This window comes from Peromyscus leucopus, chromosome 13 (genome assembly GCF_004664715.2).
Source record: "Peromyscus leucopus breed LL Stock chromosome 13, UCI_PerLeu_2.1, whole genome shotgun sequence".
Classification (NCBI taxonomy): Eukaryota; Metazoa; Chordata; class Mammalia; order Rodentia; family Cricetidae; genus Peromyscus; species Peromyscus leucopus.
Window position 1 is genome coordinate 46217231 of NC_051074.1, and position 14262 is coordinate 46231492.

Genomic DNA, 14262 nt, shown 5'->3' on the forward strand with positions numbered 1-14262 from the left:
TTGTGAGTTATTTAGGAAGCTTTTATAAGACCAAATCATGATGCAGAAATTTATGTTTTATACAGGAAAATATTCACTAATTATAGTGATGGTAATAATTTGTTGGTGGGATGGGATTCTTATTACGTGAGCTGTTTGATTTATCTGATTCTTGTTTATGTACATATTGGAGTTTAGAGAAGGTATGTGTGTATACACACATGCACATATGCATGTACACACATGTAGAGTAGATTTTTGGTTGCTTTTGATAAAAGATACAGAAGTTTTGATCTTGAGGCAAAACAGTTGTCAGTAAAGTGTAAGTAAATTAACCTAACAAGATCCTTATAACCATTATACGAGAAATTATATTTGTAAGTATAGTGCTTGACCATATACTTGGCCTTATAATCGTAAATAAGCTTTGTCATGGTGATGGCAATGGTAATAGTCAAGTGTGAGTCCTCACAAGTATAGAGAAAATGAATGTTTAGCAAGAACGAATGAGAATAGGTTACCCTGAATTATTGATACCAGAATATAAAAAAATCAATCAGGATCACACAGGTAACCTGAACTCAAACCCACATGAAAGAAACTAGAAAGGTATGATTAAGTCTACTCGCTACAGTTTTGAAAGAAACATTCTAATTTTACTACTCTCTGAGTGAACGTGGACACATCAGCTATAGTTTTCTTCACCTCGGATTCTACATCTGAAAAATATGGTTAATGGTAATCCCTACTTAGGATTCTTATAAGAAATGTATTCTGGAATAAATCAAGTCTACCCTTCTAAGTTATATGTTGATGTGCTGTCTCTCAAAGTAAAGCTACATGAAGATGGCGCTTGTGGGAGGTCATTTGGTTTAGATGAGTTCCCAAGGGTAGAGTGTACTTGTAATAAGTGATAACACAGCTTGTTCACCACCTTGTCTACCATATAAGGACACAAGAAGATGAGAGCCATCTCCAAGCAAGCACCTTGATGATGGATTCCCAAGTACTGTCACCATGGAAACAAATTGCTTCAAGTTTAAGCCATTCAGCATACCTACGGTATTATGTTACAGCAGACTAAACTAACTATAACAGGATTGCAGGCTCACAGTCAGGAGAATTCAAGACATGTGACTAGTATGTGAATATTTGTTTTCACATATTTGTGAACCACACGCTGCTACATATTATTTTAAATCCTACATTTTAAAATAAAGTCATTTTGCTATGTAAATTATTAAGCTATCTAGTATTCAGAAATTATGCTTATGATTTTTCTAATATCATAGCTTTGGAAGGTATCTTAGTTAGGATTTCTATTGCTGTGATAAATCACCATGTTTTAGGTTGTCATGTTTTGGGAGCCATGTCAGAAAAGTGCACACCAATTTGCTGATCAATATCAAATTCTTAGCCCTGCAAGCAGGTACACAAGTAACATGCAAGCTGAACAAATTATATTTATGTATTAGGAATACATTTTATTAATTATAGTACATATATATTAATTATTATATAATTATCATAAATTCACACATCATATAATTATGTTATTAATGATATAATTATTAATATTAGAAATATAATTTTAATTATATCATATATTTTCATAATATATATGAAAAAGGAGACCATGAATTTGAAATAGAACAGGGAGAGGCATATGGGAGGGTTTGGAGGAAAGAAAGGGAAGGAGGGGAGGATAAAATTATACTATAATTTTATATATATAATAATATATATATATCAAAAAATAAAAGAAGTAATAAAAAAAACACCATGAACAAAATCAGCTTGAGGAGGAAAGGTCATATTTATGCTTACAACTCTTAGGGAAGTCAGGGCAGGAACTTATGGCAGAAATCTGGAGACAGGAATGGAGGCAGAAACCATAGAGGAATATGCTTACTGGCTTGCTCCCCATGGTTTTCTCTGCCTGCTTTTTCATATAATTGCAGACCACCTTGCCAGGGCTGGCACTACCCATAGTGAACTAGGCCCTCCCACATCAATCATCAATCAAGAAAATGCTCCACAGGCTTACCCATAGGCCAGTCTGGTGTGGGCATTTTTCTATTCCATCAGAGTAAAGGCAGAATAGAGGCCCTTAACTGGAGAAATAATTAATATAGACAAAAATTATAAAGAAGAATATTGGTTATTTGCAATAGCAAGTGTATTGGTCACCGCCTTTGTCCACTGCTTGTGCAGACAAGTGGATCCTCAGTGAGCTCTAAGAGGAAGGATGCACACTGCAAATTTCCAAATTGTCTGTGGGCATGTGAAAGGCTTTGCATGATTTAGCCTCTACTAAAAACAAAAACACGTAAATAGTAATTGTCACATGCATTTTATGTAAACATCTCTGGAAATCTATATTAGAACATTATGCTGTACTACTGTATGTTAAATGTAAATATTCCAAAACTCTAGAGACAGAGTCAGGAAGGTTTGGAGTTCAAGGTCATGCCCTCCCCCCCCTGAACATAGACAGTTTGAGTACAGCATTAGACTATGGAGACCTTGTCTCCAAAATTTAAAAGTAGGAGTATATGTCCAAATATTAAAGTATTTAAAGATGTACGTGATAAAAATTTTATATTTTGTTTCTTGAAGGGGAACCTGCTTTTTAAAACATGAATTCTGGCTAATGTCGGAATTAATTTGCAAGGAAAGTGCCAAACTATTACTCTCAGGGCCAGTCTGTCATTAATTTCCTAACAGAAGCATAAATACAAGATGGATAATGGATGATTATGCATCATTAAGCAGACGAATATCCGGGGTTCAAGCAATTCTGCAAAGGAACAACAACATCCCTACAATTATGTTGTCATTCTGAGACATAATAACAGAGCCCTGAGCACAAAGACCACAAGGCACACTTCCACTCTGCCTGAATCGCGTTTTATAGAAGACAGAATTCACTTTCTGCCTATCCTACATTCAAAATATCAATGAACAGGACAAAACAAAGGACAAAGAAAGCATATGCAGGATTGCAATGCAAGAATTAGGAGCAATAATATTCAAGGCCGCCATCTCAATTTCTTTCCGAATAAAGAAAAAAACGTATAGATTTGTTATTATCTATAAACAAGAAACATCAGTAGTGTTTCTAGAGAGGATGGTGGCCCATTGCATCTCATTTTGTTATCACATGGAAAATTGCTGTCAGGTTGTAGCAATAGTCCTCAGGGAGATACTACAAAATTCCTGCCTGCATGCCTCCATATTTCATATCTCACAGAAGCTACTGTTTGAGTGTGCATTAAGGAAGAATGGCGACATGAGAGATGGGGCTGTCTCCCACAGGTTCCCAACACATTGTTCCTAAATATGCTGAAATACGCATCTGCCCTTTAATGAGGCATTATTCAAATCCTACCAACAGTTGCATTCCGCAAATACCTTTTGTCAGAAATGTCATTATCAGAGGCAGAAAAAAAAAAAAATAGAGCAGTTTGAGATATGTCTGAGGATCTCATAAGGATGTAATGAATATCATGACTTTTTCCTAGGTATATGAGAAGATACCAAATGTACCAGCATGTTTTTAGATTAAAAGAAAGAAACTGACCCTGTGCTCAAAAGGAAGAGGCAGGTTCCGGATTAAATTCCTTTCTAGAGAGAAGAACCTGCCAGGGGACAGATGAAAGCAGGTTTCATCTCCTTAAAGAAGCTAGGGAAACCCAATAGCTCCAAGAAATAGGTCTCTTGTATTTGCATATAGGTCAACCCCCCCTCCCCCCGCTTACTGTGTACTTCTAGAGATCACCGGTCCATTCCTAGAGGAAATCTGTCACTTCAAACTACTTCTCACTCTTCACCTCAAAGAAGTGATAGGGTTGACTCTAAAGGCTTTATTTGGGGGAAAATTTGATTTCAAGGTGTTCCTTTGTCTCCTCAATACTTTTGCATCTATTTCAAGCCAGCTAAAATCCCATTAACAACCAACACAATCTTTGTGTATAGAATTACAGAAGGTAGAAAAGGCTACAGCTATGCTGAGGTATGCATTTAGAAAATGCATAGATTCAAGTACTGTGTGAACAGTAACTAGGAGAGTTGCTCATTAATATCAGGTTCTCTCTGCATGCAGAGATTAAACTGCAGGAGAAACCTGGCATCTGAAGCCCTTGCCGAACCCACACAAATGAGGCTCAGAACCACAGAAGAAAAACAAGATTCTGGGAACAGAGCTATGTTTAGCCTCCTACAGTGGTACCGATACACATCGGGTAGCAAATGTGCTGAGAACCCTTAAGTAGCACTACAGCTCTCCTAGTATGTGAATCAATCAGGTGGTTTTGACGAAAGCATCTTTGCCATGGATAAGAAGGGATGCTCTACAGCAGTGAGAGACCAAATGGCCCAGAGGTTGTTAACCACACCCAACAGGTACCTCAGGGTTACACGTGTTTCTCCTCACTAAAATAGAGGGGGGAATTGATACTGCTGGGGACCCCAATTTGATTTTAGAGAACCTTAGTACCCAAGGGTGTGTCATGGCAGGATTTATGGATAAGCAATTCCATTGTTCTGATTCAAATTGTGTGGCTTTAGATTATATCCTTCAGGTTTCCCATTCAGTGGATATTGTCTTATATGTTCAGCTGAGTACATAAAGATCAAATTTCAAACTTGATAGCTCTCAAAAAAAAAAAAAACTATCACAAGGATTCAGAATTTCTAAATTTTAGCTACACAATAGCAGCTTGGAGTTTATAATACAGATTTAATATTTTATTATGATGGACAGGGAGCCCATTTTAATAAGGTATAGTGAGGTAATTCTTATTAGAATCTGTTGTCTTAAATCATTATAATACATTTAAAATAATAGAGCAATATGCCTTTCCAATGAGCTATCATAGTCCTTAACCACAAAGTTAAGTATTTATGAGCATTAAATATTTACAAGGTATTTTATACTATATATGTATGTGTATATATATGTGTATATATATATATGTGTGTGTATATATATATATATGAATGACATGAAGAAATACATAGCCTCTGTTCATTGTGACTCATGCAGGAGTATATGAACAGAAGCTAATAGAAAAATTTAGATATTCATATACTAAATGATATATTAAAATATATGGTATCTCTCATAGTATAAGTATATAAATGAAAAACTATTTATACATTTTTACTAAAGAGAAAAACTGAAGTGAATATCTCTAACATCTGTTGGTTGATACTGAAGCATTACACGGTTTCTGTGTCAAAAATCACTCCTTATTACACCTGAATGGTTCCCAGTCAAATTTGTCAGAGGCATTTCCACATTCTTGATGATCACAATGCCTTCTACTTTGAGTTTCCAGGTGAGTGTTTGTGTGGCTTCCTTTAAGAAATCTAACAAAATAGGCCAGGTGGTGGTGGCTCACGCCTTTAATCCCAGCACTCAGGAGGCAGAGCCAGGCGGATCTCTATGAGTTTGAGGCCAGACTGGACTACAGAGTGAGACCCAGGACAGGCTCCAAAGCTACACAGAGAACTCAAAAAAACAAAACAAAAAGAAAGAAAGAAAGAAAGAAAGAAAGAAAGAAAGAAAGAAAGAAAGAAAGAAAGAAAGAAAGAAAGAAATCTAACAAAACAGAAAAACTACTTAAATGTTCCCCATCATAAATGAGACTAGGAAATGACAACAGCAGCCCACGTTCACAAGCACACACACAACAACACGTTTCTGGTCTTTAATCCTAACTGTATCATTCTGGAATGCGAAATAACAGAATGGGAAATAAAAGGCCGTGGGCTATATGTCCAAGGCAGCTGCTGTTAACTCAGGGACAACCTTTGGGAACTACTGTTTTCAATAAAAGACATTGGAATTCTAGACCAATGTAATAAGAAGTCAGCTGAAGAAATAGGAAACAAGACTATTTGTAGTCATACTTGCATTTGATGCCATTAATTCTAAGATACTCAAAATGTACTTTGGGGGGGGTACTTTCTAATGCTGCTAAAGCAATTTTAAGATATTTTCCATTATTCCTGGCAATGTGTTCCCCATATTTAATATTGAGTTTATATTTATAATAAAAATGACATAATTGTGAGTTATAGAACTTTTAAAACATAAAACTTAACACAATTTAAGGCAACATGTTCAATACTATCTTAATCCTATGATGTATTAACAAAAGGTCTTTAAGACCATGGTATAAATTAACTGAAAGTGGGGAGAAGGCACCCCTCAGTACCCTATTTTCTTATGTCATCCTTATGAAGTAGTTCTGCAGTTGTCGAGTAAGAAGGTTATTTTTTCTTCACTAAATGTTCCCGTTGTTCTTTAAGAAGTTTTATGACTCTATTATTTCTTTGTTAAAAAAAAAAAAAACAGAAAAGAAAAATAACTCCAGGAACTTGGCCAAGTGCTTGGCTGTAGTCTCTGCACCTGCTTCCATCAGTCACTGGATGTAGGTTCTATGATGACAGTTGGGGTAGACACCAATCTGTGTGCAATGGAAGGCTAGTTCAAGCAACCTGTCCGCCATTGCTATGAGTCTTAGCTGGGGGCATCCTTGTGAGTTCCTGGGGATTTTCCTCATTCCAGATTTCTCCCTAACTCCTTAATGGTTCACTCTGTCAAGATATCTCTCTTCTTGCTCCTCTTCTCCATCCCTCCCCCAACTCGGCCATCTTGAACCCTCATGTTCCCACATCCCATGCCCTCTCCTCTACTCCCCACTCCCAGTTTACCAAGGAGATCCTAAACCTTTTTCCTTCCTGAGGCAATTCATGCATATCTCTCTTAGTGTCCTCCTCTTTACCTAGCTTCTCTGGGATTGTGGATTGTAGCCTGGTTATCCTTTGCTTTGCATCTAATATTCACTTATGAGTGAGTACATACCGTGTTTGTCTTTCTGTGTCAGGCTTACCTCACTCAGGATGATTTTTTCTAGTTCTATCCATTTGCCTACAAATTTCATGATGACATTGTTTTTTACTGCTGTGTAAAACTACATTGTGTAAATGTACCACATTTTCTTTATCCATTCTTTGTTTGAGGAGCATCTAGGTTGTTTCCAGGTTCTGGCTATTACGAATAATGCTGCTATGAATATCGTTCAGCCTATGTCCTTGTGGTGGGGTGAGCATCTTTTGGGTATATACCCAAGAGTAGTATGGCTGGGTCTCAAGGCAGGTTGATTCCCAATTTTCTGACATACTGCCGTACTGATTCCCAGAGTGGTTGTACAAGATTGCATTCCCATCAGCAGTGGAGGAGTGTTCCCCTTTCTCCACATCCTCTCCAGCATCAGTCATTGGTGTTTTTTATCTTAGCCATTCTGACAGGTGTAAGATTGACGAGAGGGAGGAGGGATTATAGGAGCAAGGTGAGTCAGAATTATGATGGGAAAAAAAAAAAAACCACAGAGATAGATGATCCAAGCTATTGGGAGCTCATGGACTCTGGACTGACAGCTGGGGAACCTATATGGGACCACACTAGTCTCTCTGAATGTGGGTGGCAGCTGAGTGTCTTGATGTGCTTGTGGGTCCCCTGGCAATGAGACCAGGACTTATCCTAGGTACATGAACTGGCTTTTTAGAGCCCATTCCCTAGGGTGCCATGTGTTATTCAGTCGTGATGCAGGGAGGAGAGGCTTGTTGCTGCCCCAACCCGGTATGCCAGCCTGTGTTGACTACCCAAAGGAGGCCTTACCCTCTATGAGGCGGGGATGAGGGGAAGTGGGAGGAGTGGGAGAAGGGGAGGAAGTGGAAGCAGGGATTGGCATGTAAAATTAAAAAAAAAATCAATAAATCAAAAAGAGCTACAAAAAAGAAATAACTAAACTAAACAACAACAAAAAAATCTCATTGTAGAAGTAATTGAAAAAATACTCAATTTGTATTTCAATAAAGTGTGGTAAACTTGAAAAAAAAAAAAAAGAACACGTTCATCACCTCCTGTGTCAATGAGCGAGGTGACACACTACAGGAGAGTTAAGGCATTTGCACCAGATGGGTGAGTCTCTGTTTGCCTCTTGATGCCAAGGTGCTGGTTTTGGAACTCCATATTCTAACATCCAGAAAGAACTAGACATTTAAGGATGATTAGAATGGAAGCAGGTGTGTACAAGACTTATCCCCACTACTCTCTTTGGATGTTAATGATGATACTATAGACCTAATTTCAGTTTCAGCATTTCCTTATCTCTCTAGTACCAAAACTCTGTCCCAATACCAGCAGGATGCATATGGTTACTATATCCTTCAAAGAGACAAGTGTCCTGGTAAAAACAGCAACACCCTCTAGAAGATTTTTCTAGACCCTAGAATTCCAAGAGCATGTGGCTATTACACTATCTGGAGGAAATGCCTTTGCAGATTAATTATGCAAAATGCCTTGAAGCAAAGAGTTCATCCTGAATTACCTGGAGAGGGTCAAAATCTCAAGAATAAATATCCTCATAAGAGACATGGAGGAGGTACAAGAGATGACAATGTTAGTATGAAAATGGAAAGATTGAATCTATGTACCATAAACAAAATAATCCCCACAACAGCTAATAAGGAGCCAGAAGCATCAGGGACTACAATTTCTCATAGAGCTTCATGAAGAACTACAGCCATGTCTACACTTTGAATCCAGAATCCTGGTCCACACAACTATGAGATGATTTCACTCTTTTAAAGTGCCTAGTTTGTTGCAATTTGTTACAGCAACCACACAGAATTAATATAGCCAATGAAGGCTCTATAGCTCTGTAGGAGGTCTAAGGATTTGATTCTATTAATGACCAGGATGTAGTAAAAATAGTTACTATTAAGGATTCTGGATTGGAAGACATGTAACGAGGAGGGTCACCAGCTCAAACTACTGAAATAGTCTTTTTATGGTTTTATTGCTTATGTTCTTCGCAAGCTTGAGTGATTATGTGGGAAACATTTGATGTTTTCCATCTGTGAAGCCTTAGTCCTTAGGTTATTTAGGTAGATAAGACTTACAGAATTATAGTCATCCAGGTTTGTCATATCTATGGTTATATTAGTTAGACTTTCCAGATTTACAGAAACATGTAAGATGGATAGGTAATCTTCAAACTCTTCATAGACCTATAGAATATGGCATTTAAATGTTTTTGATAATTCAGAATTCTGTTGATGTGAGACACAATTGCTCCTGGCAGCACCGATCTACTCCTGAAAGAGTGTTGGGCTTCAAAGACACTCCGTATGGAAGTTTGACTTTTTCTTGGCACCAAATGGCCTGCTTGACAAAGAACTGCCCTTGCCTCAACTGCTGGAAGTATGCACACTGTCCTTTATGGACCAGCAGGACACAAGGAAAAGCAATTGCTGAAACTTTCCAAGACAGGGTAAGACGGTCTTTCAAAATTCCTGCTTCTGAAAATGGTTTGTCAGACATTCTAGGCCTATAGCCAAATATGGATGCCCCAATGGCGCTGAGAAACACTAGATGACTGTCAAGGCTGCCAGCTGTCTGTCAATTCTTGCATTTTTTTTTTAATTGCTTGCCTGCACTTCCTGTTTTCTCAGATAACATTATTTTCCTTCAGGTCTTTGATGGGGTTGAAGACTAGATAGTTACAGTTGTAATTCTCTAGTATCTTAGCTAAGAACATTTTAGGTACTAAAGTTAGATTCTTCAAGATAGAACAGCTATCGGAGTAATCTCTAACTTGCCATTTACCTATGGTCTAGACATTTCTGGATATGTGTATGTCTCTTGTTTGGTGTTGTTATTGTTGGTTATATTTGTATTTTGTTTATGTTATTACCTTTCCCATCTCCTGGACAATCCTTAATGATCGTTCCTATTGTATATAGTTTTGTATTAGGTTAGAACTTTCTTATTTAGACAAAAGGGGGAGATGTAGTGGATAGCTGCTCTACCTACCTATGATCTTCAAGTACCAGCCCCTGGGGCGTGGCCTTAGGGCTATCCTTAAGACCTGAAATGCATGTAGGCCACACTCTTCTCTCCCTTGTGGGTTTGGATGGTGGGACTGATTCAGGCAGCAGGAGCAGTGTGGAACGATACCTCAGCCTTCTAGAACCCTGTGATGTTTCACAAATTCTGCTTAGTGAGTTGCCTTTTCTGATTTATCTCCTAATCAGCTCCTTTTAACTCTTAAGCAGAGTCCCTTGGATTTCTCGCTATACATCCTTGTGGATGTTGCCCTTGCATCAACACTGGATAGCTTTTTCTGTGCTATTGTTGACCAAATGCTCCTTGACACACACTGTATGGTGGAGATGTTTCTTTTTCTGGTGCTGTGTTGTGTGGGAAGGGAAAGGAAGGCATCTGGTCATCTGGTGCTGTGCTTCACGTCTGTGCTTCCTGAACTTCAGAGTGCAGCTGGCTCCCCAGAAGACCTTGTTAAAGATAGGAGATGTGGAGGCAAACTTTGGGATTTACAGCCTTTATTTATCTATTGATTTTTTTGTATGCGGCTGTGTGTACCGTGTGTGTGTGTGTGTGTGTGTGTGTGTGTGTGTGTGCATGTTTATGTGTATGTGTGTAGGTGTGTATGTGTTTTATGTATGTGTATTTGTGTATGTATGTGTGTGTGCATGTGTGTATCTGTATGTATGTATGTATGTGTGCATGTGTTTGTGTGTGTGAGTATGTGTGTATGGATGTGTGTTTGTGTATGGGAGTATGGATGTGTGTATATGTGTATGTATGTGTGTCTATATGTGTGCAGGTATATGCGTTTCTGTGTATGTGTTCCTCTCTCTCTCTCTCTCTCTCTCTCTCTCTCTCTCTCTCTCTCTCTCTCTGTGTGTGTGTGTGTGTGTGTGTGTGTGTGTGTGAAGAGACTGGGTCTCTTGGAACTGGAGTTACAGGTGGTTGTGAACTGCCTTATGTGGATGGTGGGAAGCAAACACAGGTCCTTTGGAAGAGCAGATAATGCTCTTAACCACTGAACAATCTCTCCAGCTCTGAGAACTTAAAACTGCTAACATTTCCCAGGAGGTGATGACAGTTCATAGGACACACTTTGGGAACCATTGTCCTTAAAGTGTAATTGTAAGTTATGAGCCGCCCACTTCAAGCAGGGCTTTCCCACTCTCTACTGAAGTTGCCAGCCCTTAACGTATCTCTCTTAGCCTGGCTGTGCTCTTCTCTATCTTCTGGGTCAGGACATAAACTGGTTCTCATTTGAAAGAACTAACAGTGCTAATATATCAAACTCAGAGGATCAGTTCTTACCTGACTCTAGCTGGAATACTCATTTTGACCCCTAGGGGTTTGAAAAATCACCAAGAATGTTTGTGAGAAACCTAAGACTGCTCTTTTGAATAGCAAGAAACAGTGTCCCTTGAAACACTCTAGGCTGAGTCGTTGTTCTGTCTTGCTTTGATGGTCTAAATTTTTAGTAAGAATTTCTCATGTGAGTGAGAAAATTGTTTTGAAGATGCTATATTTCAAAGAAGCTTTCTGTACCTTTAAGCTGTGAAAAATGCCATATCATGGCTTTAACAAAGTCTGAAAGGCAGGATTCTGAATCTGAAAAAAAAAAAAAGATGATCATAATAGGTTAAGAAGGCAAGGCTACAAAACTTCAGATGGCATTGGTATTTTCTATGAAAATGGCTTTGTTCTTATAATCAAATGTGAAGGTCTGTGAGTCACTAAAATACAGATTTTTATGAGTAAGAAAATTCATGAGCAGTTGGATGGAGCTGACTATAAAGGGTCTCACTCCAGGCCACAGTCTCAGGCCTATGTGAAGCTCAACTCTGGGGGTAAAATTGCCTGCTTTGAGTCATTTACCTAAACATTATCTCCAGAGAGAGCAAGCTGTGGGCTATGGCAATCTGAAGCTTTGTTGGAAGGAAAGAACTATTGGCTTATGGGCCCTTGACGGTCTGAAGGTACCTACAGCAGTACACACTATCTATAGGAACTTGCCATTGAAATGCTACTGTCTAACCTTTGTAGTCTTGGAAAACTGATATCTCAAATAGCTCCTTGTTGCTGGACAGAAATGAGCCAATTGAATCTCATTAGAGGGCCAGTAGCTTCAGAATCTGGAGAATTTACTCTATTTAAAACAATGAGGGCCGGAGAGATGACTCAGTGGTTACGAATGTTGATTGCTCTTGTAGGGAACCTAAGTTTGGTTCCAGCATCCTCTTCAGGTAGCTCACAGCTGCCTGTAGATCCAGGTCTGGACAGATAGAATGACTTTGGCCTCCGTGATGAACACTGCACTACTGTGCATATGCATACACACATACGCACACACAATTAAAAATAACAAAAAATAAAATCTTTAAAAAAAAAAACAGTAGGAGAAAATGTCATACGACCTGAGAAAACTAAAATATTAAACTTTGGGTGGGGAGATAAGACAGTTGGAGATCCCTCTCCCCTTACTTAGCCTACTTTAATAATGTGATTCTAGATGCTTATGTCATTACCATAAATTTTCTTCTTGGTTCATTCATCTCTAAGTTATTCAAATAAATGATTTACACTAAAAAAAAAAAAAAAACCCAACGTTACACCATTTAAAATATGAAGTCTTTCATTTTTGTCATTAAATAACATTTCCAACATAATTTAATATAATAGCTCCTTTTTTAAAGAAGGAAGATTGTTGGATATAGATAAATATATTCAAACTATAGCTTTTATGGTGAACAGGGAAAATGCACAATTCAATATTAAACACAGGTCAAAAGAGGGAAATATCCGAGGCACTTGTCTAAAAACAACTATAGTCAAAGTGTTGGTAAAAAAAAAAAAAAAAAAAAAAAACCTGCATAAGTACTCTGGTCCATCCAGAGCACATTTAGGAATGCACTGGTGTTTACTTCTAAGTTTGATATTTATTAGTCAATATATAGAACTATGGGTAAAAGATCGTAAGTACTATATTGAAAGTAATACTTTTTCTTAAGTATTTTTCACCTTTTCTGAAAACACTATAGACCTAGAAATGTGTGACAGATATATATCCTGTTTAACATCATGAACTGAAATAGTGATTTTTTTTTAATGGTATTCCCTAATGAGCAGAAAACAGGACCTTGGCTCTCATTGTCTCTGTCTCTATTCCTTTGTTCATTTAGGTTACAGTAAGTTTTATGGTCTGTAGAAAAAAAGAAAGGAACTGCCATGTATGCCTGTTGTGTTTAAGCCCACATATCATTAAAACATGCTGCTTAATACATTGATGCAAATTGCTATTATGAGTAATTTTCCGGGGAGATGTGGGCGGTTAAATGGTTTGCCAATGCCTCTGATTGTTTTTCTCCAGCGTAGTCCTGTTGGTGGAACATGATTTTCTTGATTCTACTTAATAAGCCTCGGCAGATAAGATGTTACATAAAACTGACATCTTACTCTCTTAATAGATCATTTATGTGCCCGGGGTCTTGAGTTCTGAGTGATTTCAGTCTTTTCCTGCTCTATATGAAACAAGAACATCAAAACTCCTGTCTTGTCCTTCACTCACAGATTTGTCTGTATGTTTTAAATACGTTGCAACCTCTGTGCTCAAAAACTCACACCTAACCTTAGGATTTTACGAAAACCCTGACACTAAAAGCTCTCCACTAACCTGTTCTGAACAACCAAACAGACGTGCAGTGACTTTCTTGTGATGATTACCTCTATCGTCATCTAACCCGAGGAGAATTCCACCAGGCATCTCATGGAGGCAACTCTGAAACACCTATTTTTTTTAAGTGCATGGAGACAGTAATTTCAGTTTTCCTAATTCCCATCTGAAACATTATGCTGGGCAATTTTTTAATTGCTTAAGTCTGAGAGTATTTTGAAGGGTCACCAGACCCTTCCGTGTGATGAGGTATTGGGAGTTTGAATGTTCCCACAGGTTCTAACGCAGGATGCACATTACCAGGAAATGCTTATTTCCAGAAGCCTTCGACTAAACAACTTGGGGAATATTTATTGCTTAGAGAATCAGTAGAGAACAACATAGCATTCAGACAAAAAGGGAGAACTTGGTTCTCTTCAGCATATCTGGTTATGCATGTATCACACTGGCACCTGGCCACACACTTTTTAAAAGCGACCAGCATTTCTATAAGTATATTACTTTTAAACTTTCTAGATGCTTAAATAATACATTTTTAAAATGTCTCATGATCAAAAAATTTTAATCCAGAAACCAGGAGTCTTTCATGCTTTCTCAAATAATATTTTGTCAAAAAGCACACTAAATCTCAATGGTGACTCAATTCCAAAATAATTCATTATAATTGAATTCTAGCAAAATGACTCACATACCCCAACAGTCATTACTACATTGA

The 14262-nt window shown here is 37.9% G+C and overlaps 1 protein-coding gene across 2 annotated transcripts in view; it reads right to left on the bottom strand.

The window, feature by feature from the left end:
• Nucleotides 1–14262, bottom strand: part of Map2 (microtubule associated protein 2) — a 279474-nt gene that overhangs the window by 240502 nt on the left and 24710 nt on the right. The window lies entirely within an intron of this gene.